This window comes from Dermacentor andersoni, chromosome 5 (assembly GCF_023375885.2).
Source record: "Dermacentor andersoni chromosome 5, qqDerAnde1_hic_scaffold, whole genome shotgun sequence".
Taxonomy (NCBI): Eukaryota; Metazoa; Arthropoda; class Arachnida; order Ixodida; family Ixodidae; genus Dermacentor; species Dermacentor andersoni.
In genome coordinates, this window is record NC_092818.1 from 200,546,048 (window position 1) to 200,570,906 (window position 24,859).

General features: G+C 46.0%; 1 protein-coding gene and 1 long non-coding RNA gene across 4 annotated transcripts in view; one reads left to right on the forward strand and one right to left on the reverse strand.

Moving 5' to 3' along the window:
• LOC126532357 (uridine phosphorylase 1-like) overlaps positions 1 to 24,859 on the forward strand; it is a 90,237-nt gene that overhangs the window by 19,304 nt on the left and 46,074 nt on the right. The window lies entirely within an intron of this gene.
• LOC129385202 (uncharacterized) lies at positions 7,487 to 24,853 on the reverse strand. The gene is made up of 3 exons (XR_008612799.2): positions 24,422 to 24,853; positions 22,017 to 22,067; positions 7,487 to 11,203 (listed from the first exon to the last, which is right to left on the reverse strand). It is a non-coding gene; the product is annotated as an uncharacterized lncRNA (long non-coding RNA).

Sequence of the window (24,859 nt, forward strand, 5' to 3'; positions counted from 1 at the left end):
TTTTCGTCACTCCACCCTTGGCAATGCAACTCTGCAATCGCAACGCTTGCAGAGTTGCTCGAAAATGTACCTACTGCAGTTTCATTTCATTTATTATTACCTCGAAAGCGCGCCAAATATGACGGAGAAAGTGCTCTTTTGCTGTAGTGATCTCATTCAGTCTCATATCGTCCTTATGTATAGCTAGTAAACAATTTATCATTGCGGAGCGAGCGGATCCCGACATGTACATTGCTAACGATTCCCATCGCGTTCAGACAACCTTCCGTGGCGACTCAGTGGCGACTAAGCGGTTATGCAACGTCGCAGGTTCGGTGCCCTGGTTCTGATGAGAGCGAAATGCAAAAAACGCTCGAGTGCTTAAACTGAGGCGCGTGTCGAAGAACCCCATGCAGGTGACCCAATTTATCTTGGAGCATAGCCGATGCGCTGATGCAGAAAGCAAGTCCGTCCGTTACAGAAAGCAATGCTATGCACCTAACGAATGCCAGAGTTCGCAATGTATATCGTTCAACTTTGCCAAAATAAAATCGTCTGCTTCCGCGCAACATCGTGAAGGACTACAATATACTATGTAGTTGAAGAGTGGACGCTCCCATGGAGCTACAAATTCGTCGGTTGTTCCGTCTTGCCCTGCTTCCCCAAAGCCATTTTTCTTCGCGCGCCGCCCACTTTTCGTGACGTAACTCCCTGGTTTTGCCTGCGGCGGAGACACGGTGAATCCGCGGCGACGTCATTTCGTACACAACCTCTCACCAACACGCGTGGGGCTTGTACCTGCTGCGAATAACGTTCGCCCTTGCACGCGTTTCCCTTGTGCGCCATGGGTGGCTGTGGCGCAGTCTTGAACCGAAATGCACGCTTCCTGCTCCCGAAACAAAAAAAGGCGAGGCTCCTTTGGATTCGCAACATTCGGCGCCACAAATGGACTCCCGCCGATCGTTCCTAATTTTGCGATGTAAGTGCTCAACTTGCTTCGCTATTGCCTACGGACCATTTTCATACAACATTTACGCCGAACGATTGTAGTTTGATATGTCAGGCTGATTCACAAATTCACATGAATTTCGGAAATTATAGTGGTGCTCTGAAAAAAGCATGTGTTCTCGCAATCCGATATATTGACGCGTGTACTTGTTTGCCTTTATCGGGCGACATGTTTCACGGTCTAACAGATGTTATGGCACAGCGCAGGACGCGCCTGCATGTATCGGAAGTTTCTGGAATGTTATTGATGCTTCCATCGGCTGTCTGTGACCGAACGTGGTGTAATCTGATTGCATGTATGCGCGACGCGAATGGAGTAGAACTTTGTGGAAGGCATGCGGGTCCCAGCGATTACTCTGGAACATTCGGCGGCTGATCTACAAAAGCCGACGCGCTTGACCCGCTGATCAGATTTCGACGACCGCCGATCGTGTTCGCCCCTACCGTTGTTCTTTAAGTGTAGCCTGTTTTTGAGGGCACAAGTTCGCTCAATAAAACGCTCGTTTCGTTAATCACAGTTTTTCTGCCTTCTTAACCGTCACTACCACGTGACAATATCAAGGGTTTGTGCAGTTGGACGTGTGTAATGGCCAACCCGTTATGTGTAATGCGGTCACGATGTCTCAGTATTGAACTTTTCCGTATATAATATCCTTTATTTCTGCATTTTCGCTTGCTGATATTGTACCGGCCACGCCACATTTACGCACGTTAGCTAATAAAAAGTGCTGCGGAAGCGCAATCCTTGGGTAACAAAAGAAATAGCACAAATAGAGCGGAAACTGAAAAAGGCAAGAAAACAACTCAAGCAGCGCCCAACTGTTCCCGCAAGCGATCGGTTTCTTGGCTTGCGTACATTATTACCTGATAAAATAAAAAAGCAAAAGAATACTATCAAAAACTAACACTAAAATTTTCTCGTCTCATCCTCAGGAAAGTTCTGGCAGCACTTATCGCCAAAAAAGAAAGCTGCACCCAAACTCTGTATCGGTGATATGGTTCTAACCGACAATGCTGAAACCGCAGATGCGCTCAACCGATATTTCTGCTCAATGTTTACGCGTGACGACTGTATCAGCCCACAGTTCCCTAGCTATATATGAACACATTCTGCCGATTGGTGATGCCAGAATTACTGAGGAAGGTGTGTTAGCATTTATGTTTAACCTCGACGCTAAAAAATCGCCCGGAGCTCATGGAATCCCGAATGCATTTCCTTCCAGGTACATCGAATGGTGTTCAAAGTATGTAACATTAATGTTCGAGAAATCGCTGTCATGCGCGGAAATTCCAACTGACTGTAAGTACGCGAAAGTCATACCAATACCAAAAACAGCAAATCCGTCTCTCCTCACATCATACAGGCCAATATCTTTACTATGCACATGCGCAAAAACCCTCGAACTCCATAGCTAATCCGCGCCGCAGTGCTTAAAGCACGGTTCAATTTACAGTCATAGCAGAGACTACACCTTTGATTATCACAGCCATACCTCGACAAATTTAGTGGGCATTTACACTCACCGATGAACATCTTTTTCCGGGCATGCATTCGTACTCGCGTCCACTTGCACTCAGCGTCACTTGTTCACTTGTTTAGAACAAGGTACCAACGTGTCCATAGACAACGCAGGATTTAGACCGGTTAAAAGGAATAAAAGAAATAAAAGCGGATAACCAGCGGTCCCAACACTTGACGTGTGATACGCGAACGTCACAAAGGGAAATGCAGTGCCCCAATACTACATGGTAGCCGGCGGATACGTACATTACCTGGTACCAGCATGTCGGTAATCGTTCGGTTCAGTCGTACCGTCAAGTCACTCGTCTGTGGATGGTAGGCCGTGGTCAGTTTGTGTTGTGTCGAGAAAAACCGTGGAATGCCCCCGATCACCTTCGAAAGAAGCTGCCTGCCTCGGTCTGTTAGGACTTGCCGAGTTTCCCCATGCTGGAGAATGATGTTATGGAGCAACAAGTCCACAACGTCGGTCGCGCAACTGGTGGAAAGAGCACGGATGATCGAGAATCACGTCGCATAGTCTACATGTAGCGACGGCAACCCATCTGTTTCGTGTGACAGACAGAGGAAATGACCTAAGTAAGTAGAGGCCATGAAACGGCTCATATGGAACATCGAGAGGCTGAATATGGACAACAGGCGGGAGTAGTGGCTTCTTCCAGTGCTGACAAAGGTGACAAGCAGCCACGTAACGACGCACCGAGCGGGACATGCCTGGCCAGTAGAACCAATCATATATGCATGAAATGCCGAGGTGCCCCGCTGTTGTCGCATCGTGAAGCTGGCCCAGAACAGTCGAGCGGAGGCGCGCCGCAATCACCGGTCAGGATAATCCGAAAGCAAACTGTGACAACGTGAAGTGTCATCGAGTACCAGAAAGAGGCGAGGCGTCAGGAGCCTGAGAGTTGATGCGGTCGGTGATCTTGCGTAGGACCGGTCACGGCGTTGTTCAGCAGCAATGTTGAAGAGTTCAGAGATGGCAAGTGCACAAGGGTCGCTAGATGCAGGTTCCGGTTGGTCAATGGGGTACCGGGTAAGGCAGACAGTATCCCGATGCAAACAGCCAGGCTTGTAGATGACTATATGAGTATGCTTGAGGCCATAATGCACAGCGTCCAAGGCGACGTACCCGTGTGATCTTTGAGTGAAGACAGCGAGGACAGAGCGTGATGATCAGTGAGGCACACTCTCTCTCTGTAATGGAATAATTGCGCTCAGCGATGGAAAGAAGGCGGCTGGCATAGGCAATAGCACAGTCATGACCACGTTGACATTGAGCCAGAACAACGCCGTTGTCATGGCCACTTGCGTCTGTACAGACTTCTGTGGGAGCAGAATCGTCAAAGTTAGCCAACACAGGTGGCGAAATGAGTAGTGCAATGAGCTGCGAAAAGGCAGACGCTTGGCCAGAACTCCAGGTAACAGGAACGTTTTCTTTCTTTCTTTATGAGGAGGTGTGTGAGAGGCCGTGCTATCTCTGCCATGTCTCTCACAAAGCGACGAAAGTAAAAGTAATAAACGAACGGGCGTCTTGCGAAGAACGGGGCATTCAGGTCGCATACCGGCCGCATCAACAAGATGGCCGAATGCGGTGACCTCTCGGCGGCAGTGGTGACATTCAAAGGAATGTAGTTGAAGCCTGGAGTTGTGAAATAGCTGCAAAGTAGCCGTAAGTCGTTGTAGATGACTGGGGAATGTAGGTGACAACGTCGTCACGGTAACATAAGCACGTGGACCACTTGAACCCGCGAAGGAGGGAGTCCATCATTCTTTCAAGTATTCCTGGAGCATTACACTACCAAAAGTGCATATGTTCAAACTTGTAGAGCTCATCGGGTGTAGTGAAGGTGGTCCTTTCGCGATCCTGCTCGTCAACGGTAATTTACCAATAGCCGGACCGAAGATCTATGGAAAAAAAGTACCTTGGGCCATGGAGAGAGTCGAGTGCACCGTCTATTCGCGGCAAACGTCCTTTGTAATCTTGTTCAGGTGCCGATAGTCGATACAGGACTGCCAGGTGTTGTCTTTTTTTCTTTCAATCACAACAGAAAATGTTCCTCCCGTAGCACTCCGACACCACAGCTCTACCAACTGAGCTATCGACGGAACTGACAGAAAATGTGCAACAGAACTTTATGCGGCTTGGCGTAGGCAGCAGCGTATCTTTTTTTTAAGCGAAAGCATAAAAATACGTGCGCGATGAGTGTGACGCACACAATTCACGATTGCGACGGAATCGGTGGCGACACGTAAAAGTGGCCCGCGCCACAGCAGTGACGGTCTGTCCCGAGTACGTGCCAAAGCCACCTGGAAAGGCACGTGCGTGCACGGCTGCGAAGTCAGCGCACAGTGTCCTCGTAGTCGAGGAGCCGCCGGCGTCGCACCCAGCTCAGGAAGAGGGGGGGCCCTGCCGCGGGCTTCACGCCCGTGGCCACCGCGTGCGCACGTTCGACAGCCTCCGGACGCGTCGTTGACACGGCTGCGAAAACGGCGCGGGCAGGCAAAGAAAAAAAAAATGTCGCAACGCGCGTGCAGGCGGCTGTTGTCGACAGTCGTAACTTAGCAAAACAACAAAATGAGCTAGAACGCGTGACTGGCGTGCATCGGCGGCGCGCTCGTCGCACAGCACGCGGCGAGGAATAAAGTACTCGGGACGCTGTAATGCGCCGCATGCACCGTAATCGTTGGCTACGAGAGCTCCGAGCTAAGAGCGGAAATATACTGGACTTCTAGGTCTCAATTGTGCGGGCAATTGAATATCTTTTATCTATTTCGTATCGCTTTAGCCACATGACCATATATTACATGGGAGCCTCCATGCAAGCATTCGACATAGCTTGGGCGTAGATGGCAGATATTGGTGCTCTGCTAGCGACAGCCTGGCTAAATAGAGTATGATGCATACGCGTGCGCGTCCTGAATGAGAAGGAAACTTCTCGTGCTTTACGTGTGAGAACCAAGGTATGTTTATGAGGCACACAAAGTAGCGGGAGGTTCCGGATTACTCGGCCGAGCCGGATTACTGGCTATGGGGCATTTCACGATGCAGGTCCCAATACAGTATTTGACTATGGGACCTCCTTCTGTATTTCATATCTATCAAACATGCAACCAATTAAGAGAAAATGAGACATCCACCTAATCGTAGCAATTGCTGCAAAGAAAACCCGTGCGAGTTCGTCGAAAGAAAAGCCTCACAGTTGAAGAAAAATTCGTCCTGGTCCGGGACTCGAACCCGGGACCACCGCCTTTCCGGGGCAGCCGCTCTACCATCTGAGCTAATCAGGCGGCTAGCAGATACCAGGGCGAAGTCGAATCTGTCAACAACTCGAAGCATAGGCAAGGGTTTCACATAATAGTTCTGCGGAAACCCGCAAGGTGGAGAGAAGTAATTAAGAGAAAATGAGACATGCACCTATACTCGTAGCAATCGCTACAAAGGTTTCCTTCGTAGCAATTGCTACGAGTAGGTGGATGTCCTCTTAATTACTTCTCTCCAGCTTGCGGGTTTCCGCAGAACTATTATGTCAAACATGTAACCACTTTGAAGCAATAAACTTTGAACCTTTGAAAGTGACAGGCCGTGGCGTACTCTCGGGCCTTTTCACCAGCCATCAAAACAAGCCCAACTTAACAAGCCAAGGGGTGAGCTTGCATCAACGAGCGAAAGAAAAGTTCGCGCTAAAGAATCAAGAATCACAAAGAGAAATGTATCGGAAGGAATATATAAATGGTATACTGCTCCTTCCACAATTTAAGCTGCAGATTTACACGGAGGGACGGATCGATGATTCAGTCTGCAGACTGATCGTAGATATGCATTGAATCGTGCTGCTAGAAGCTCGTCTGCGGCGTTATTGGGTGTCGTCGAGCCACGGTCTGTTCGTTCGTGGACCAAATCCGCGATTCCGTCGTGTGAAAGCAGCAGCGTACGTCGCATGCGATCATCCGCCATCATACGCTCCCGCAAACTAAGAAAATGCAACGCTAGAACATACGGGAACACAGGGAACGCATACTAGGACGAAAGGCAGACCGAGTTCACTGACCTTTGAATGGCGCATTATGGGAGGCAACGATGGCGTTTTTTTTTTTCTTCCTTTACGATACTGACTGTCTTCGACGTTGGCACGTACCCATAGCACTAACAGCGCAGGACGGGGAAACTTTGATGATTATGTGTGGTGTTTTATGGCGCAAGGACCAAGTATGGCCGAAGAGCGCCAAGCCAATGGCAATTAGATCAAAGTGAAGCGATAAATTACGAGCAATGAATGTAACAGGGCTGTAAAGGGGCCTAAAAGACGGTCACTGTAAAGTGTGTAAGAGCTACGTGTAATAAATCTATGACAATGACTATGAAGCGTGCCAAGGACGCGAAAGATGCATTCTAAAGGAATTACAATGTGCTAAAATTGGTCATTTCGATAAAAATTCGAAAACGCGCTACTGCCCTAACAGAGTCCTTGAAGCGCAAGGACCTGAAGGCGTGTGCTGTACAAGAACTACTGTCACAGCAGTATCGTCTAGAGAGAGGATGCGCTACGATACTATTGGGCTATTAACATGTAAAATCACATCATTCAAGAAACCTAGGACAGCTTTGGTGGTAAAAAGGGGTTCCTTACCAAGAAACATACCGGGATGGAGAGGAAGACAACACCGGTATGCTAGAGGAAAATGTTTCCTTCTTTCTGTTTCGGCTTCCCGACACTCCACGAGGACGTGGAGGACGGTGAGCCTTTCACCACATCTACCACAGGTATACGGTTCGTTGCCAGTAAGCAGAAAATTGTGAGTACCATATGTGTGCCCTGTTCTGAGTCTACAGAATAGGACATCAGGAACTCAGGACATCAGGAATAGGAACTTTGTTAGTTGAATTGTTTTGTTATTCTCCTTTTCAGTATTGAAACGCGAGTATCGCGCGAGAAAAAAACGGACAGGAAAGAAACGTGAACGACCTGCAAGAGCTGTGGGTAAAGGCGGCGACTTGGCGCAAGCAACTTCTGGTGGCGAGATTGTTTTCGATGACCGGTGCGTATACGTAGTGTCAAAATATGTGGAACTCGCTCAGAATCACTCACAAAATATACAGCTTTGCTTAGGGCTACTTTGGGCTCAGATTCACAAAACTATTTCGGGCTCACTCAGACTGACGGGTCGTCCTGAGTCTGACTGAGTCGACTAATGAATTTGCTATACGGGGCGAAGTTCGACAATGCTCGCACGAGGCAGAAGGAGCAGTAGGCCGGCGAATGGCCAACAGCTGCATCCGAGAAAGATTTTTATTTTCATTAAGGAAACCATGATGCATTTGCAGCGAAACCGGCTAGTATAGCTATCAGAAATAAATGTTTAGGAATGGTGCACTGAGAGTTGGCAGTTGCTATCGATAACAAGCAGAACTCGAATTATACACAGTGCCGGCAACGCTGTTTCGTCAATACGCCAAAAGAATTTAGCCGTGCCAACTTTGTCCATTGAAACACATTTGAGAGCACAACCCAGACGCGCAGTGACGTCATTTTCCTTCTTTGTGCTCCTTTTTTTTTCCGCTGGCCTTGTTTTTTTTTTGTTTTTTTTTATATAACCCGGGAAAACAAACCACGCGATAGATAAGCCTTGGAAATAACGCCATTGGGTGTTTTTTAGGAAGCTTTAGAAGTTCTCAAATACACATTTTGTCCTAAAAGGAATATTTAAAAAGTTGCATAATTTAGCGCAATTACATAAATAATCGCGCTTCAAGATGATTTTGAGCTACTCGGGACGCGACTACGAGTTTTATTCCATTAGTGTTAGTTTCATTCGTGTGAGATGTACCACAATCCTTTATTTTCATTTGGTTCAGCTTACATGAAACTACAGCCCCTCCATACTACTACCGCCCATGAAACGATCGCGGTAGTTGTGGCCTACTTCCCGTGGCCCATTGTGATACATTAGCTAAGCTACTAAGACTGAAATTCGAAGGGAAATCATAAATTTAGAGACTAGGGTTTGTGAGACAAATGAATAATTGATTGTTCCGAATTCTTCAGTGGCGTTTGAAGATAATTGTTCTAGAAAGTAAACTCCCGTACTGACTGCAATATAGTCATGCCTGTAAAAAAAAATATTAAAAAATAAAAGCTTGTTGTGGACGTACACATTCGACTTTCGCATTATCCAAGAAGCACACTGTCAGCCTACAAACTTTTCGTGCCCACAGTGCATCCAAAACGCTGTTTGCGATAATTTTTTTGTATTCCTTCCCTGTCGGAATGCGGCCGCCGCGGCCGGGAGTCCAACCTGCAAACTAGTGCTCAGCAGCAAAAGAGAGAGAGAGAAAGCCAGTGAGACACTGGCACGAGAAAGTGTGCAGTAAACTTTGATCGCGAAATGTGCTCCTCAGATTCAATGAAAATTCGCCTGGATGAGCTTCTGAGAGTGTACCATAATGTCTGTCCAGAGCAGCAGCAGTGCACGGCACGCGCATACAGTCCCCCGCTTAACACTACGTGTGCTAACGAGGTTGCTGGCTCGATGCCAGGCTTCACATGGGCCTGTTTTGTAACATGACATTCGATTTGCTGCTTGCGTAATTAGTTCTCCATGCACTGAAGCTACGACAGCTAGACGTATATGTTGACGCCGTGTATGCCGTCCGTGCCTCATTGTTACGCCAAGGTCATTTGCTCCCGGCGGAGCCTTACATAGGCCACTATATACCACAGCACGCGCCCACAGAATCCAGCCAAGCGCGACTGTTCCGGTCCAAGTGAGGCCGACTTTTGGTTCACACGCACGTTTGCTATCGTTGGCTGCCAAGCACAGTGGCACGCTGTACTCGTTCTCTGCAACATGGAGAGAGTGGTAACTGAGAATGACAGCCCTGCTGTACGCAGGGCTTGCTGCTTATAGTGAGGTGTTTGAGTTGACATGAAGGGGACCAGAAAATCAACACAAGCAAAAAAATAAAATAAAAAGTACGAAAATACGGTAGAAATATCAAACAATATCCCAGGTTCCAAAGCCACTGAAAAAAGGTCAAAGAATATCTAAGTCCTGAAAAAGAAAAGAAAGAAAATTAAGTTAGAGATACCTAACAAGTTCCCAGATTGCCAAATCACTGAAGAACAGTCACAGGATGTCTATAACTCTTGACTGGCGTAAGTATTACAGCAGGGTCGTATTATTTCGAACTGCGTCCCTATTCCTGTCTCGAGGCCCTACGAGATTGCTAGTCTGTATTCTTCCTCGTGTATTTAATTCAGTCTTATTCGCTGCTATCCGCATGTTGGTACAGCGCTGGTGTGACATAGCACGTGCTCATTAAAACCAGGAAGCTTGAACTCGGTGTGCAGCTGCGAAATGAGTTGTCCAACAAAAAGTATTGGGGAAGGCTACACGAAGTGTCAATCAATGACCCACGCCCTCATCGTGTTTTAACTGTCCCCCAGGGGGACGTCGTAGGTGTACTGCGGGTCAATGCCGAAGAGGGCGTACCGACGATCAGGGTTGGTCCAACAAGCAACTTGCTTTGGTTATGCGATAGTCTAGACGGCACCTTCGATGTCCTCACGGGAAAACGGAAACTATGTAGCGGATTGCACAAAGTGGGAATCCTTGGCAGTGGCGTCTGATTTGGCGTTTCCTATATAAAGCCACATGGTCTATCTGCGCCGATGGCTGCGCTAAGCAACGACAGGCCTGAACATAACTAACGCCGGGCTGCTCCTTCCGTTTCATTCCGGGCACTGTCACTGTTGTCACCGTGGGACAGGCAAGAGCACTCCCTCTCTAAAAGGACCGACGTCGTTCGCTTCGTAAATGATTTTGACGTCCCGCTACACTATTGCATAGTAGCAGTAGCGAACCAGGAGCAACATGGTTACTGTGCCCGTTTCTTTCTCTGTCATTTTTTTTTATTGGCAGTCCCATCCCGTTAAGTTTTGGAACATTTAGTGTCAGTGACGTGCGATACCGCATGATACACCACTGCCAGCAATCGCACTGTCAATGATCTCGTTAGGACTGAGAGGTAGAAAATCGTTCTGGCAACAAGGGACACAATATGCACTGCCTCATTGTGATGCAGGTTCTTAGATTTAGCAGCTGGTTACAGAGGCAGAATCTCAGAGCACACAGTTAAGGACAAAGCAGTTTTTTAACACTGGCACGCACATTTAATACACACAACAAAAGGGAAGTAGTTAACATTATGATACGTTGGACATTATCAGAGCGCTACAGAAGAAGAACTGTTGCGAAACCAAGTGGCATAGTAGCATGCAGTTCTCTCAAACAATCCCTTTCAACGTTGTACAATGGACGTGGCGATGTGGGAACCGGTGAGGATCTCCCCAAAGCAGTGATGTGGTTTAGTGGAGAGTCGATGCTGGCTGAAGCGTAGTAGTAGTCATTAACTCTCGGCTGACCGAGAGGAAGCAGGCGCCGCAGCGGAAACCTCGAGGACATGAAGCGGCAGAGGAAGGGGACGTCCTGGCCAGGCGCCACCTCTGGCCTGACTGCTCAAGGTTTCGCCTACAGGCGCAGTCATGCACAGGCCTCAGAATGGGAGTCCATGGCCAGACGAAGTCGAGAGTCACAGGAGGGCAAAAGCATGCCCACGACTGGGAGTTCCGGATGGTCGAAGCCGTGGTGGCTCGGGTCCAGAACCCGATGGCCTATCTCCAGTGTTCAACCTCCTCCCTGCGTGGTTTCTTGGAACTCCATCACCTTGTTCTTGTTTCTTAGTGAAATGGCGCAAATGGCGATTCATGGCCGATCCCTCGGCCATGAATCGGGCGACCATTTTTAATAGACTTACCATTGTTTTAGGAAAATCAGGTGAACTAAAATAAGCATACTGTAAATGTGAACTACAATGTCTACTGTTACTGGCATCAAGCCTGAAATATCTAAATATTGCAGTAAAAATTCTGTGAGCATAAGAAGTAAAAAGAACAATTTTAGCATGCAATTATTTTTGTCTCGAACAGGAAGTTACAGCTTCACAAACGTTCCTGCGGCTATAACCCAATACGGTGGTCCCAAAGGAAAGAATTACCAAAAAAGTCAAATTCAGGCCAAGGTATTGGAAGGGTTCGCTAAAAAAATATTTTCATTTGAATAATGAACTGGCGACATGATAAAAGGAAATGTTCCAGAGATTGACTCTCATTACATAAGACATACCGGTGATATATCACCCGCCGTGGTTGCTCAGTGGCTATGGTGTTGGGCTGCTGAGCCCGAGGTCGCGGGATCGAATCCCGGCCCCGGCGGCCGCATTTCGACGGGGGCGAAATGCGAAAACACCCGTGTGCTTAGATTTAGGTGCACGTTAGAGAACCCCAGGTGGTCGAAATTTCCGGAGTCCTCCTCTACGGCGTGCCTCATAATCAGAAAGTGGTTTTGGCACGTAAACCCCATAATTTAATTTTTTAACCGGTGATATAGCCAGACCAGACCTGTGAAGGTAAAAGTTCAATGGGTGGCCTCGCCACCATATTCTCCTGATTGTTACTTAAGTTTTCTAGTGGAGCATTATTTCTTGTTCCAAGTGAAACTGATATGCGGGAAATCAGATGTTGACAACGATGACTTAGGGAAGTTATTTGTAGTAGCATATTTTCTGAATCGCGCCGCAATGAAGAAAGTCGACGTTGGTAAAGTGAGAATTACAGCACCATCGTGGGATGATACTGTGCAGCTGCAAAATTATTTAAGCCTATACCTTTGTGGCCTGGCGCCCACCCTAAACGGACGAGACGTAAATGTCTTAAGACGAGAGAATAGATTGCTTCTAAAAAAATTGACAAGTTGGACTTGGTGAGTGAAGAACAGACGTACAGTCAGTCGGTTAAAATTACAGCTCACGACAGAGATGACGGTAATTTGCGTAAAGCTAAAACAATTGCCAATAATTGAGCCTGAAAGGCGTGAAGTCAAGTAGTGAAATGGAAACAAACCAATTTAAATATGGGTAAACAATGCCCACACTTGCCTTCTTTTCATTAACGGAAACAACATTCGCTGTCACGGTCTTTGTATCTAGGTGTGTAAGGTGGTCTTCCACAATACCATTCAGGTGCAAATGTTTTTCAGGGCAAACGTTTAGCATTATATGTGAAAATATCATCAAATTTATGTTTAACAACTGGAACAGAGGAGTATAGTAGGACCACCTCGCATAGGTGAACTTTCTAGTTGGTTGGCTGATTGGTTTTCCTCTACGAGTGGCTCATGCCCATGGCTATGGGGGATTGGCAAAGAATCGGGTTAGCTCTGAGCCCGCGTCGTCTCTTAGTCCTTGGGCCTTTTGTGTCCCTACGATTGGGTCTATTGAACTTCGTGTGTTTCACCAGTTGGTTGTTGGGGCTTCGTGGGCTTCCACGATTGGCTCCTGTTTTTTTTTTTTTTATAACTTAGTATCCTCGCACTAGGCGCTTCGTCGCCGTCTTCTTATTCTGAAGCACTGCACACACCTCCGCGCGCTCTTGGTCGTCGCCTTCTGTTTCTTCTTCACTGCATTTGGCCTCGCGCATTTGACTTCATCACATTCACACAGTTGTGACGAACCGAGAGAACAAAACTGACTTCATTATGTACCACATAGCTTAATATTAAAATAAAACAAGCGCTCATCACAGTGTAAAAATTAAAAGGAACTCACGGGACGGTTACGAGTGTATGGCAGCGGTGAGGGCTAGGCGGTTTCTCTCCTGATCTCGAGCTCGCCGAATCGCTTGCATGTTTGACGGCATGAAGACGAAGAAGAGACTACGTCAGAATGACACGATGAAAAGACCCCGATGTCACGACGACAAAGGCACGACGATAACTGTATGTATGACAATGGTGAAACATCGAAGAAGGAATCGCGACGATGAAATGACAATGGCGACATGATGACAACACGATGACGACGTTCAAATGACGACCACGGCATGACGACAATGTGATTACGGTGCTGGAGTTACGACGATGGTATGACGATGACGACGGCATTACAACAATGGCACGACGGCAACAGAAAGACTACGATAACACCGCGACGACAGTATGACCACAAATTCATGGCGATCACTTCAGGACGACGACGCAATGACGACGGTGGCACGATAATGACGGCATGACGACATCGCAGGATGACGACGTTGCAATGACTACGACAGATCGACGACGATGGAATGACAACGATCGCATGGCGACGATTATATGACAACGACGCAACGATGACGATACAATGCCGAACAAGCAGTGACGACAATGGAAGGACAACGACGGCATTATAGCAATGCCATAATGATCATGTTGGATTGAAGATGACGGTGTGACTAAGACCTCGTGACGACGACATTGTGGTGGCAATGACATGGCGACGCTGGAATTACAATGACGGAATGAAGATGACGGCGTAACGACGACGGTATGGTGATAATGGGATGCGACGGCTGCATGGAATGACGACGAGGAACGTGATGACGGCGACATTTCAGCGACTTCGACGCGGCAACACGCCCGTGATGCTGGATGGATGTTGTGAGCGTCTCCTTTGCAACGGGGTGGTCGGTTGTGCTGCCAAGCTCTTGCTATTATACTGCCTAATGTCCTACCTAGGTTAAAGAAGAAAAACAGAAAAAAACATGATAAATTCTCATAACGATGAGAATGTTCTACCTCTACGCAGCGGTGGCGTAGAGGTAGAACACCCGCCTCGCGTGCAAGAGGTCCGTGGTTCGAATCCCGGTGCCGCGCAATTTTCCACCGGAATAAAAAAAAATCCGCGTGTTGATAAAATTACATAAACTGGCCTGGAGTGTGGCCTGATCCCGGTGACCAGAACCGGCAACGCACTCCCTCACCAGAGCAGGATTGGCCACCCTGGTGCAGTACTTGGCCACAACCTCCTATATGAACACAACAATCAAACCCCGGCCCTCAGTTCCCAGCAGCTGCGAAGCAACTGACCACGGCGGCGGTCAGACCTGCGACGCTGCAGAGGGTGCTAAGAATCCCTGGCTCCGGACAGGCCGCCATTGGAATATGAACCTGGCAACGTTTAACGCTAGAACGTTATCTAATGAGGCGAGTCTAGAGCGCAGCAAAAGGGATATAATAGGGCTCAGTGAAGTTAGGAGGCCAAAAGAAGCATATGCAGTGCTAAAAAGCGGGCACGTCCTGTGCTACCGGGGCTTAGCGGAGAGACGAGAACTAGGAGTCGGATTCCTGATTAATAAGAACATAGCTAGTAACATACAGGAACTCTATACATTAACGAGGGAGTGGCAGATCTTGTTGTGAATCCTAATAAGAGGTACAAAATGAAGGTTGTACAGGTCTACGCCCCTACATCCAGTCATGATGACCAGGAAGTCGAAAGCTTCTATGAAGACGTGGAATCGGCGTTGGGTAAAGTCAAAACAAAATACAGTATACTGATGGGAGACTTCAATGCCAAGGTAGGCAAGAAGCAGGCTGGAGACAAGGCAGTGGGGGAATATAGCATAGGCACTACGAATAGCAGGGGAGAGTTATTAGTAGAGCTTGCGGAACAGAATAAATGCGGATAATGAATACCTTCTTCCGCAAGCGAGATAGCCGAAAGTGGACGTGGAGGAGCCCGAACGGCGAGACTAGAAATGAAATAGACCTCATACTCTGCGCTAACCCTGGCATCATACAAGATGTGGACGTGCTCAGCAAGGTACGCTGCAGTGACCATAGGATGGTAAGAACTCGAATTAGCCTAGACCTGAGGAGGAAACGGAAGCAACTGATACATAAGAAGCCGATCAATGAGTTAGCGGTAAGAGGGAAAATAGAGGAATTCCAGATCAAGCTACAGAACAGGTATTCGGCTTTAACTCAGGAAGAGGACCTTAGTGTTGAAGCAATGAACGGCAATCTTGTGGGCATCATTAAGGAGTGTGCAATAGAAGTCGGTGGTAACTCCGTTAGACAGGATACTAGTAAGCTATCGCAGGAGACGAAAGGTCTGATAACGAAACGCCAATGTATGAAAGCCTCTAACCCTACAGCTAGAATAGAACTGGCAGAACCTTCGAAGTTAATCAACAAGCGTAAGACAGCTGACATAAGGAAGTATAATATGGATAGAATTGAACATGCTCTCAGGAACGGAGGAAGCCTAAAAGCAGTGAAGAAGAAACTAGGAATTGGCAAGAATCAGATGTATGCGTTAAGAGACAAAGCCGGCAATATCATTACTAATATGGATGAGATAGCTCAAGTGGCTGAGGAGTTCTATAGAGATTTATACAGTACCAGTGGCACCCACGACGATAATGGAAGAGAGAATAGTCTAGAGGAATTCGAAATCCCACAGGTAACACCGGAAGAAGTAAAGAAAGCCTTGGGAGCTCTGCAAAGGGGGAAGGCAGCTGGGGAGGATCAGGTAACAGCAGATTTGTTGAAGGATGGTGGGCAGATTGTTCTAGAGAAACTGGCCACCCTGTATACGCAATGCCTCATGACTTCGAGCGTACCGGAATCTTGGAAAAACGCTAACATAATCCTAATCCATAAGAAAGGGGACGCCAAAGACTTGAAAAATTATAGACCGATCAGTTTACTGTCCGTTTCCTACAAAGTATTTACTAAAGTAATTGCAAATAGAATCAGGAACACCTTAGACTTCCGTCAACCAAAGGACCAGGCAGGATTCCGTAAAGGCTACTCAACAAGAGACCATATTCACACTATCAATCAGGTGATAGAAAAATGTGCGGAATATAACCAACCTTTATATATAGCTTTCATTGATTACGAGAAAGCGTTTGATTCAGTCGAAACCTGAACAGTCATGAAGGCATTGCGTAATCAGAGTGTAGATGAACCGTATGTAAATATACTGAAAGATATCTATAGCGGCTCCACAGCCACCGTAGTCCTCCATAAAGAAAGCAACAAAATCCCAATAAAGAAAGGCGCCAGGCAGGGAGATACGATCTCTCCCATGCTATTCACAGCGTGTTTACAGGAGGTGTTCAGAGACCTTGATTGGAAAGAAGTGGGGATAGAGTTAATGAAGAATACCTTAGTAACTTGCGATTCGCTGATGATATTGCCTTGCTTAGTAACTCCTGGGACCAACTGCAATGCATGCTCACTGACCTGGAGAGGCAAAGCCGAAGGGTGGGTCTAAAAATTAATCTGCAGAAAACTAAAGTAATGTTTAACAGTCTCGGAAGGGAACAGCAGTTTACAATAGGTAGTGAGGCACTGGAAGTGGTAAGAGAATACATCTACTTAGGACAGGTAGTGACTGCGGATCCGGATCATGAGACTGAAATAATCAGAAGAATAAGAATGGGCTGGGGTGCGTTTGGCAGGCATTTTTAGATCATGAACAGCAGGTTGCCATTATCCCTCAAGAGAAAAGTTTATAACAGCTGTGTCTTACCAGTACTCGCGTACGGGGCAGAAACCTGGAGGCTTACGAAAAGGGTTCTCCTTAAATTGAGGACGACGCAACGAGCTATGGAAAGAAGAATGATTGGTATAACGTTAAGGGATAAGAAAAGAGCAGATTGGGTGAGGGAACAAACGCGAGTTAATGATGTCTTAGTTGAAATCAAGAAAAAGAAATGGGCGTGGGCAGAACACGTAAGGAGGTGGGAAGATAACCGATGGTCATTAAGAGTTACGGAATGGATTCCAAGGGAAGGAAAGCGTAGCAGAGGGCGGCAGAAAGTTAGGTGGGCGGATGAGATTAAGAAGTTTGCAGGGACAACATGGCCACAATTAGTACATGACCGGGGTAGTTGGAGAAGTATGGGAGAGGCCTTTGCCCTGCAGTGGGCATAACCAGGCTGATGATGATGATAATGATGAACCAAATTTTCTGACACCATATTGTGAACTTTGTTTTCGTACGCCTCCGTTTTTTGTCGTTTCCCTACTTCCACCAAACTTCCAATCGCCTTTTACTAATATATATTGTGGACATGTTTACTTTCCCCCTGTTCTCGCTGAACCCAAGGGCTTCAAGGAGGCCAGTGGTACCTAAATCGACCGCTGGGGAGATATCTTCGCATTCTAACAAAAAATGCTCCATCGTTTGCCTAGTTTCACCGCCGCAAGCATATGCTTCTTTCTTCTTATATCTCGCTTTATAGGTGCATGTTCTAAGGCATCCTGATTTCGCTTGCAAAAGTAATGAGCTTCCCTTTGAGTTATCATAAATTGTTTCTTTTCCATTGCCACCACCCATCAAATTATGTCAGCCTCTCTGGCTTTTCGCTTCACGTTCTTTGTTGCTGTGTTGCTCACCCTACCGGCCGCATACTTGCTGGTAAGCTTCCTAGTTCTTTTTCTCCACTGTGAATCAATGTTTTTCCTGTACAAATACCTCAACACTCTCACAGCCCATTTACTTTCTTCCATATTCCTCAGTCGTTCTTGAATCAATTTTCAAGTAAAACATAACCAAGTAAAACAATCAATTTTACTGTGAGCTTCCCCCACTTCAAAACTTGTCCAGCCTATATCACCCTGCACAGCTTCATTTTAGTCTTCCCGTGAGCGCCCAATGCAAGGCGTCCCAACCTTTGGTTGCCATCGAGTCCTGAGTGTACCCCCGATTTCAAGCAAACAATCGTATTTCCGAAAGTAAGTCCTGGAACCATTACACCTTTCCACATACCCCAGAGCACCTCGTACGTATTGTATCACCATGTATCACCATAGCGTTCTGTGCTTAATTATGGCTTCATTTCTCTTCCACTTTACTGTTATTGTTTTTTCCTGTGTTTCCATATATCCACTGCCTTCGTTTATCCATATACCAAGGTATATATATTCTTTTACCCGAGGTATTTCCTGGCCCTGTATTGCCACTCTCTGTTCACTGTTTTCATTGAATACCATAACACCTGATTTTCTAACGCTAAGTTTAAAACTTAAATTCTCGCCCTCCTGTCCACAGATATTAGCCAGACGTTGCAAATCACTTTGCTTGTTAGCTAGCAACACAATGTCGTCCGCATAAAATAAACCTAAAAGCTGCTGCTCTATTACTGTACCCGCCTGTTTGTATAAGAAATTAAACCCGATATTACTTCCTTATAGCGCCCTCTCCATCCTCACCATGTACATCATAAACAGCAGCGGCGATAAAGGGCACCCCTGCCGCAGTCCCTTGTTGATATCAACTTTCTCCTCGCTCCTCATCTCTTCCAATTCAACGCAAACGGTATTTTCTAGGTAAATCTTTCTCAAAAGCTGTAGACAATCATCGCCTAAGCCTCCCCCTTTCAGAATTTCCCAAAAATGTTCCGGTCTACGTTGTCATACGCTCCTGTGATGTCTAAAGAGGCCACATATAATGGTCTGGTTTCTACTCTTGATAGTTCAATACACTGAGTAAAAACAAATAAGTTATCATCCAAACGCCTACTTATTCTGAAGCCATCCTGAAATTCTCCCAAAATGCCATTTTTCTCTGCTCAAGCTTGCAGCTCTAACTTAACCGCCTGCATTGCTCACTGAGTGTTTATGCTTATTGGTAGCTGGCGCTTTGTCAGGAATTTATTTGCCTTATCGCCAGCGTCCCCGGAAAGTCTGTACATGATTGTCCGAAAATAAACAAACTTCAAACTTCAGACCTGTATATTAGCGATGTAATGGTCAACGGTCTACACGAGTGAATTCTATCTTTCTCCACGTCACCTTTATAACTTAAATTTATTCTACTTTGTCGCCAGCTGTCTGGTATTCGTGTATCGTTTAAAGTTTTTTCGACTGCTTTCATTTGAGCTTCCTTACTTTTTGGTCCTTGTTCATTATTCAGCCTAACGGGAACCTCACCTAGCCCTGTGGCTGTGCGCTTGGAAATTTTCTCTTCGGTTTTCTTCCAGTTGAAACTTGTCAGCACCAGCTCCTTTTCCATCTGGTTCTTTTTGATGCTCTTTTTTTCTTCAAGTACAACCTCGTCATTGGCTTCAAAAGACTGGACTGTTATTTTTCGGATGTAATTTGACTGCCTGCCTAATAATTTCCTATGATTCCAAAATATTCTAGGTGCGGCCTTCTTTTTCTCACTTATTTCTGACAACCAACGTTCACTTTCACCTTTTTTCTTTGCTTGCACCAGTGTTTGAACCATAGACCTTTTTTTCCCGGTATATTTCCCATTTTCTGGCTGCTTCATCTTGCGACAACTGCGCCTTCTTTGCCTGCCTGTGCTCTCGGGATGCTTTCTGTCGTTCGGCGATCGCTTCTCGTACCTCCCTGTTCCACCAGCTTTTCGGTTTCTTTTTTCCTTTCCAACGAACATGTTGTTTCTCTTTCCGTATTTATGTCGTTATTACGCTTAGAAGCTCACTATATTCTCACTCTTGGCCATTTGCCAAGTTCTTCCTCGTCTCTTGCGACTATGCGGGGGCCGCAGGGCAACGCCATCAGGCGGTGTTGCGGCAAGCGAGCTTCGCGTAAGGGAACACTCCTCTACTGCGCTTCGACCATTGGGCGCACCTTCTGGCGCGCTGCCAAGGTCTGCGCCTGCAGTGAACGGCGCGGCGTCGCGTGCTCTCTCTGGCTCCCTTGTCGCGCTTACCCCTCTCGCAGCGGAAGGCGCTAACGACCCGAAATTGAGCAACGAGATAAGTGTGGCATGTACTAAATGTAATGCAAAGAAAGTGAAGCAGCCCACATCGGTGAATCCGGAAGCATCAGAAAGTGCCTAAGGCAGCATCAACACCACGTCGTCAAAGTTTCTGCAGACGCAGAAACTGCACTGCAGTTGCAGACACCAATGGCCGTTCATTGTATTGAAACTTTCAATGCATTGTAGTGTCTAGACGATCGTCCGCTGACCGTGCAGACGCCACTGGAACACCGTCCTCGCCGATCATCGGTCCAAAAGGTAGCCAAGGCCCTTTCGGCTGGCTTGTGCGAGTGCCTTTGATGGCGTGTCCGCGCAGCTGCACACCCCTCTCACTCACCCTCTCATCCTTCTGTTTCCCTGTTCTACTCCCTCAGCGTAGGGTAGCCATTTTCTTTACAATGTCGAAAAAAAAACATCTTCATTGACACAGCACATGCACTTGCTGACTTGATAGGCGATTTCATTCGCTAATGGAACGAACAAAAAATGAATTAGCATAAATGTTAGCTTTAGTGCGGTATTCTAAAATCTTGAATTGATGATCAGTACGTGCAGAGACATAACGAGGTTTGTGCATATATATTTCCTTTCGTATGCCGGTTTTACCTTGAAATATTTGATAAAGCATTTGCAGCCTCAACTTTTCGGCGAGAGGAAAGAATTTCCCAGCCTATTTCATTTCTCATATTGGTACAGCTATCGGTTCTCGAGTACCGGCATAAGACGAACCTTGCTGCTCTGTTTTGGTTTTTTTCCCATTGATCGTTTAGTGTTTTTTGCCAAGGGCCCCACCCGGCACAAGCATATTCGAGCATTGGACGAACGTGTGTAAGGTAAGCAGTTGATGTCAAACAAGGCGGCGTGTGTCTCAGGTTTCGCTGTATAAAGTTTAAGGCCCTGGCGGCCTTAGCAACCACTGTGTCAACGTGAGCGTTCCATGAACAATCGGCTTAGAATGTCATCTTAAAACTTTTTGTGCGCAAACAAACAGGGACGAAGAATAGGAGCAACACAGGGACGAGCGCTTTTATATAAGCGCTCGTCCTTGTGTTGCTCCTATTCTTCGTCCCTGTTTGTTTGCGCACAAAAAGTTTTAAGATGAATCTGTTCCAACTACGCCGACTCGCAGTTATGCTTAGAATGTCACACCTAAGTATTTGTAGTGTAATTTTTGCTTCACTGTGTTAGGTTAGCCTGTGCGGTTAGCCTGTGCGGTTAGCCTGTGAGGTTAGAGGTTAGCCTGCGTTTACTGTGTTTTTTTACGTGTAAAAGTAACATGAACGCATTTTTTAGTATTTAAGTTCATTTTCCATCTTGAACACCATTCAAGAACACATGATAAGTCACCTTGTAACAGGGCAACGTCATCTTCGTTTCTAATTTTCCTATACAAGTCATCGGCAAAGAACAGCATATTAGAATTAGTTCTTGAACAAATGTTATATTTATATATTAAAAATAAGAGTGGCCCCAAAACTGAGCCCTGGGGACACCCGATGTGATATCTACGAAACTGGATTTCTTGCCGTTTAATACTACGCATTGTCGATGGAACGATAGATAGTTTTCCATCCAAGCTAGAACTGTATGGTCAACATTTAGTGATGCTAGTTTTCCTAAAAGCAAAGGGTGTGAAACAGTATCAAACGCCTTTTGAAAGTCCAGGAAAAGGCAGTCAATTTGTCCGCCGGTGTCGATATGAGATACGAGGTCATGATAAAATTCAGTCAGTTGTGTTGTGCGAGATAGACCCTTAAGGAACCCAGGTTGTTGTGAAGCCAGTACATTGTTTGTCAGTAAATGTGTCATTATCTATTTATATAAAATGTGTTCTAATAATTTACATGGTATGGACGTAAGTGAAATGGGCCTGTAGTTATTTCGACCCACCTTTATAAATGGGGACGACATGTGCAATTTTTCAGTCATCCGGGAGGGCACCTGAAAATAAAGAATTGTTGTAGAGTACATAGAGATGAAGGGAAATTGGTTCGGCACATTGCTTTAGAATTCGAGGAGAACTGCAGTCCGATCCATTTGCCTTATTATCGTTAATATTGTTTAGTAATGCTTTTATTCCATTCACATTTAGCTCTACTGTTTTCATAGTCGGAACGGAACTTGTGCATGGTGAACGACTACAACTGTGTTTTGGCAAATATACCAAGCGAAAGTAATTATTTAGACAAGTAGCTTTCTCAATTTCATTTAAAAACTTCCCTTTATTAAACACAATTTCGTTGATGCCTGGTTTATTTGCTTCATATATTGAGGCTTTCATATATTGCCAGAATGCCTTGGCATTAGTTTTTATTTCCCTGCCGTGTTTTTCAAAGTAGCACCGCTTAGCAATTTTTATGTTTTGTTTGTATTCATAGCTTATAGCGCGCAAACTTTCAAAGTGATGATTGTTATTAGTTCGTTGGTGTTTTAAGTATATACGCCTTCTATTCTTAACTATTTTTAAGATACGCCTAGTCATCCATGGCCTGTTGTTCTTTTTAATATAACGCATTTGATACTGGGAATGTAGGTACCGGTAAGCTACTTGAGTTTTTCTTTAAACTTATTCCACAATTTTTGAATGTCACAATCATCTGAGAGGCATTCAAAAGCGGCAAATGATCAAGAAGCTTCCTTGATAAGCTGGCATAATCACCTCTGTCATATAGGTACACTGTTCTGGTCTCCTTTTTCTTTTCTCTGCTTCTTTTGGTTTTAACACTAGTGACGACAGCCCGGTGGTCACTTATTCCCGGAATAATCTTTACAAAATTCACTATATTTGGCAAGTTGCAGGAAGAAAGGTCCAATGTATTGGTACCACGAGTTGGATCAATAACATATTGCGGTAATCCGAAAGAATCTACGATACTTTTCATCTCCAAGTTGAAGTTTCCACCTGCTCTGTACTCGCAACTTCCTACACGCCAGTATAAATCAGGCAAATTAAGGTCTCCTGCCAGCATGAACGTGTAACAAGAAGCCACAGAAACAATTTCACATAAAACCTGTAGCGTGGTGACAGAGGAGTTAGGAGGCCGGTAGAAAACTCCGGCTGCCAATGGAGAATTATCTGGCAACGTAACTTTGCACCATACTGATTCCACATTGTCATGATGTATATCTAGTTCAGATGAGTTTAAAGAGTGGTGAACAAAAAGAAATACGCCACCACTCACGCGGGACCTATCTTTACGATAAGCAACGAAGCCTTCCGGAAAAACTTCACTGTGTTTAACAGAAGAATCGAGCCATGATTCAGTCCCAAAGACTATGTCAGCTTTCACAGAATTCATAAGAGCAACAAGGTCGTCCACTTTATTGACGACGCTTGTACAATTCACTGTCAGTGTAATCAAATCAAGTATTTGACGCCCTCTTTCCTCTGGTTTGGCTCACTTATTTTTTTACGTCAGGAACGACCTCTTCTTTTTTCTTTATCCCACTTAAACGTCTTTCCATTCATGAACAACTTATCAAAGCTTAGTCCGACACGATTTTTTTTTCATCCGCTTTATTGGCCTTAGCATATTCCCAGAGCCTTTTCGAATGTCTCTTGTTTCAGGTGCATAATCCCGGTCGACACTGTACGCAGTTCGTTTGAAGTTCCTAGCATTAGAGAGAACGTTTGGTTTTTCTTTGTAGAAGGCAAAACTGACAATGATTGGTCTTTTATTCATTTTGTTATAGCGACCTATACGGTGTGCTCTTTCTACCGACCGCACTTCTAAGCCTAAGTTTTCTTTACAAATGTTTTTGAGCAATTGAGACTGTTCTCACGTTTCTGATTCGGTATCATCGACTTCGTAAAAGACTAGGTTATTTCTGCGGCTTCTATTTTCTGAGTCGGCGCTCTTATCGTGAAGTTGTCTAACTGCTTTTGTTATTGTCCTAATGTTGCTCTCTTGCACATTGACTGTATCTTTAAGCGCTGTGATCTGGCCTTCTGTGACGCGCAGTTTGCCGTTAATTTCTGCCATCATTACTTCATGCTTTGCTAATCTAGTGTCAATGGCCTCTAATTTACTCATAATTGTCGCTTGACCATTTTGCAAGATTTTAAACAGTTCTACCTCGTGGGTATTCAGCGAACCGGGGTTCAACTCTACATCCCCGGAAAGCAATAATAGCAATACTAGGTACAAAACCATGTGCGCTAAAAAAAAAACAAAAAGTTTGCTACATGACACCGTCATCACCTGTCTTCGACAAAAAGGCACAGCACTTGTGGGACAAGGAGCCGACAGGGCGCACAATAATCTACGAACCATAATTGGATATTTATGACAAACCTGCAGCAACAGAAGAGACGTAAGCTGCATGTCAGCAAGGGTGCCGGCTCCAAATCCCACGTAGCCAACGTGTCGCTCGATTAAATAAGGGCGGTCGGTGTCACACGATTTTCGTCGCACGATGGTGATTTGATGACAGTCCCCGTATATTCGTTCCTGAACGGCTTGGCGTTGGTAGTGATCGGAAATGCTCTATCGGCTGCCGGTTCGATCCGTGACGATGCTTTCGATGAAGTTCCGAGCGCGCGCTGGTCCTCGACACCGAACTTGGGCGTCGACGCCAGCAACCTGCCGCAACAGAAGAGGCGCATGTCGGCAAGCTCCAAATTTCGACGCCTTTCTCGTTAATGGCCCTGCCTTCTGTATTTCTCTCTCTCGGGAATCCTTTACCAAGAGTCTCTTGCAGAGATAACACTTGTGGTTTTGTGTATCGGCGCA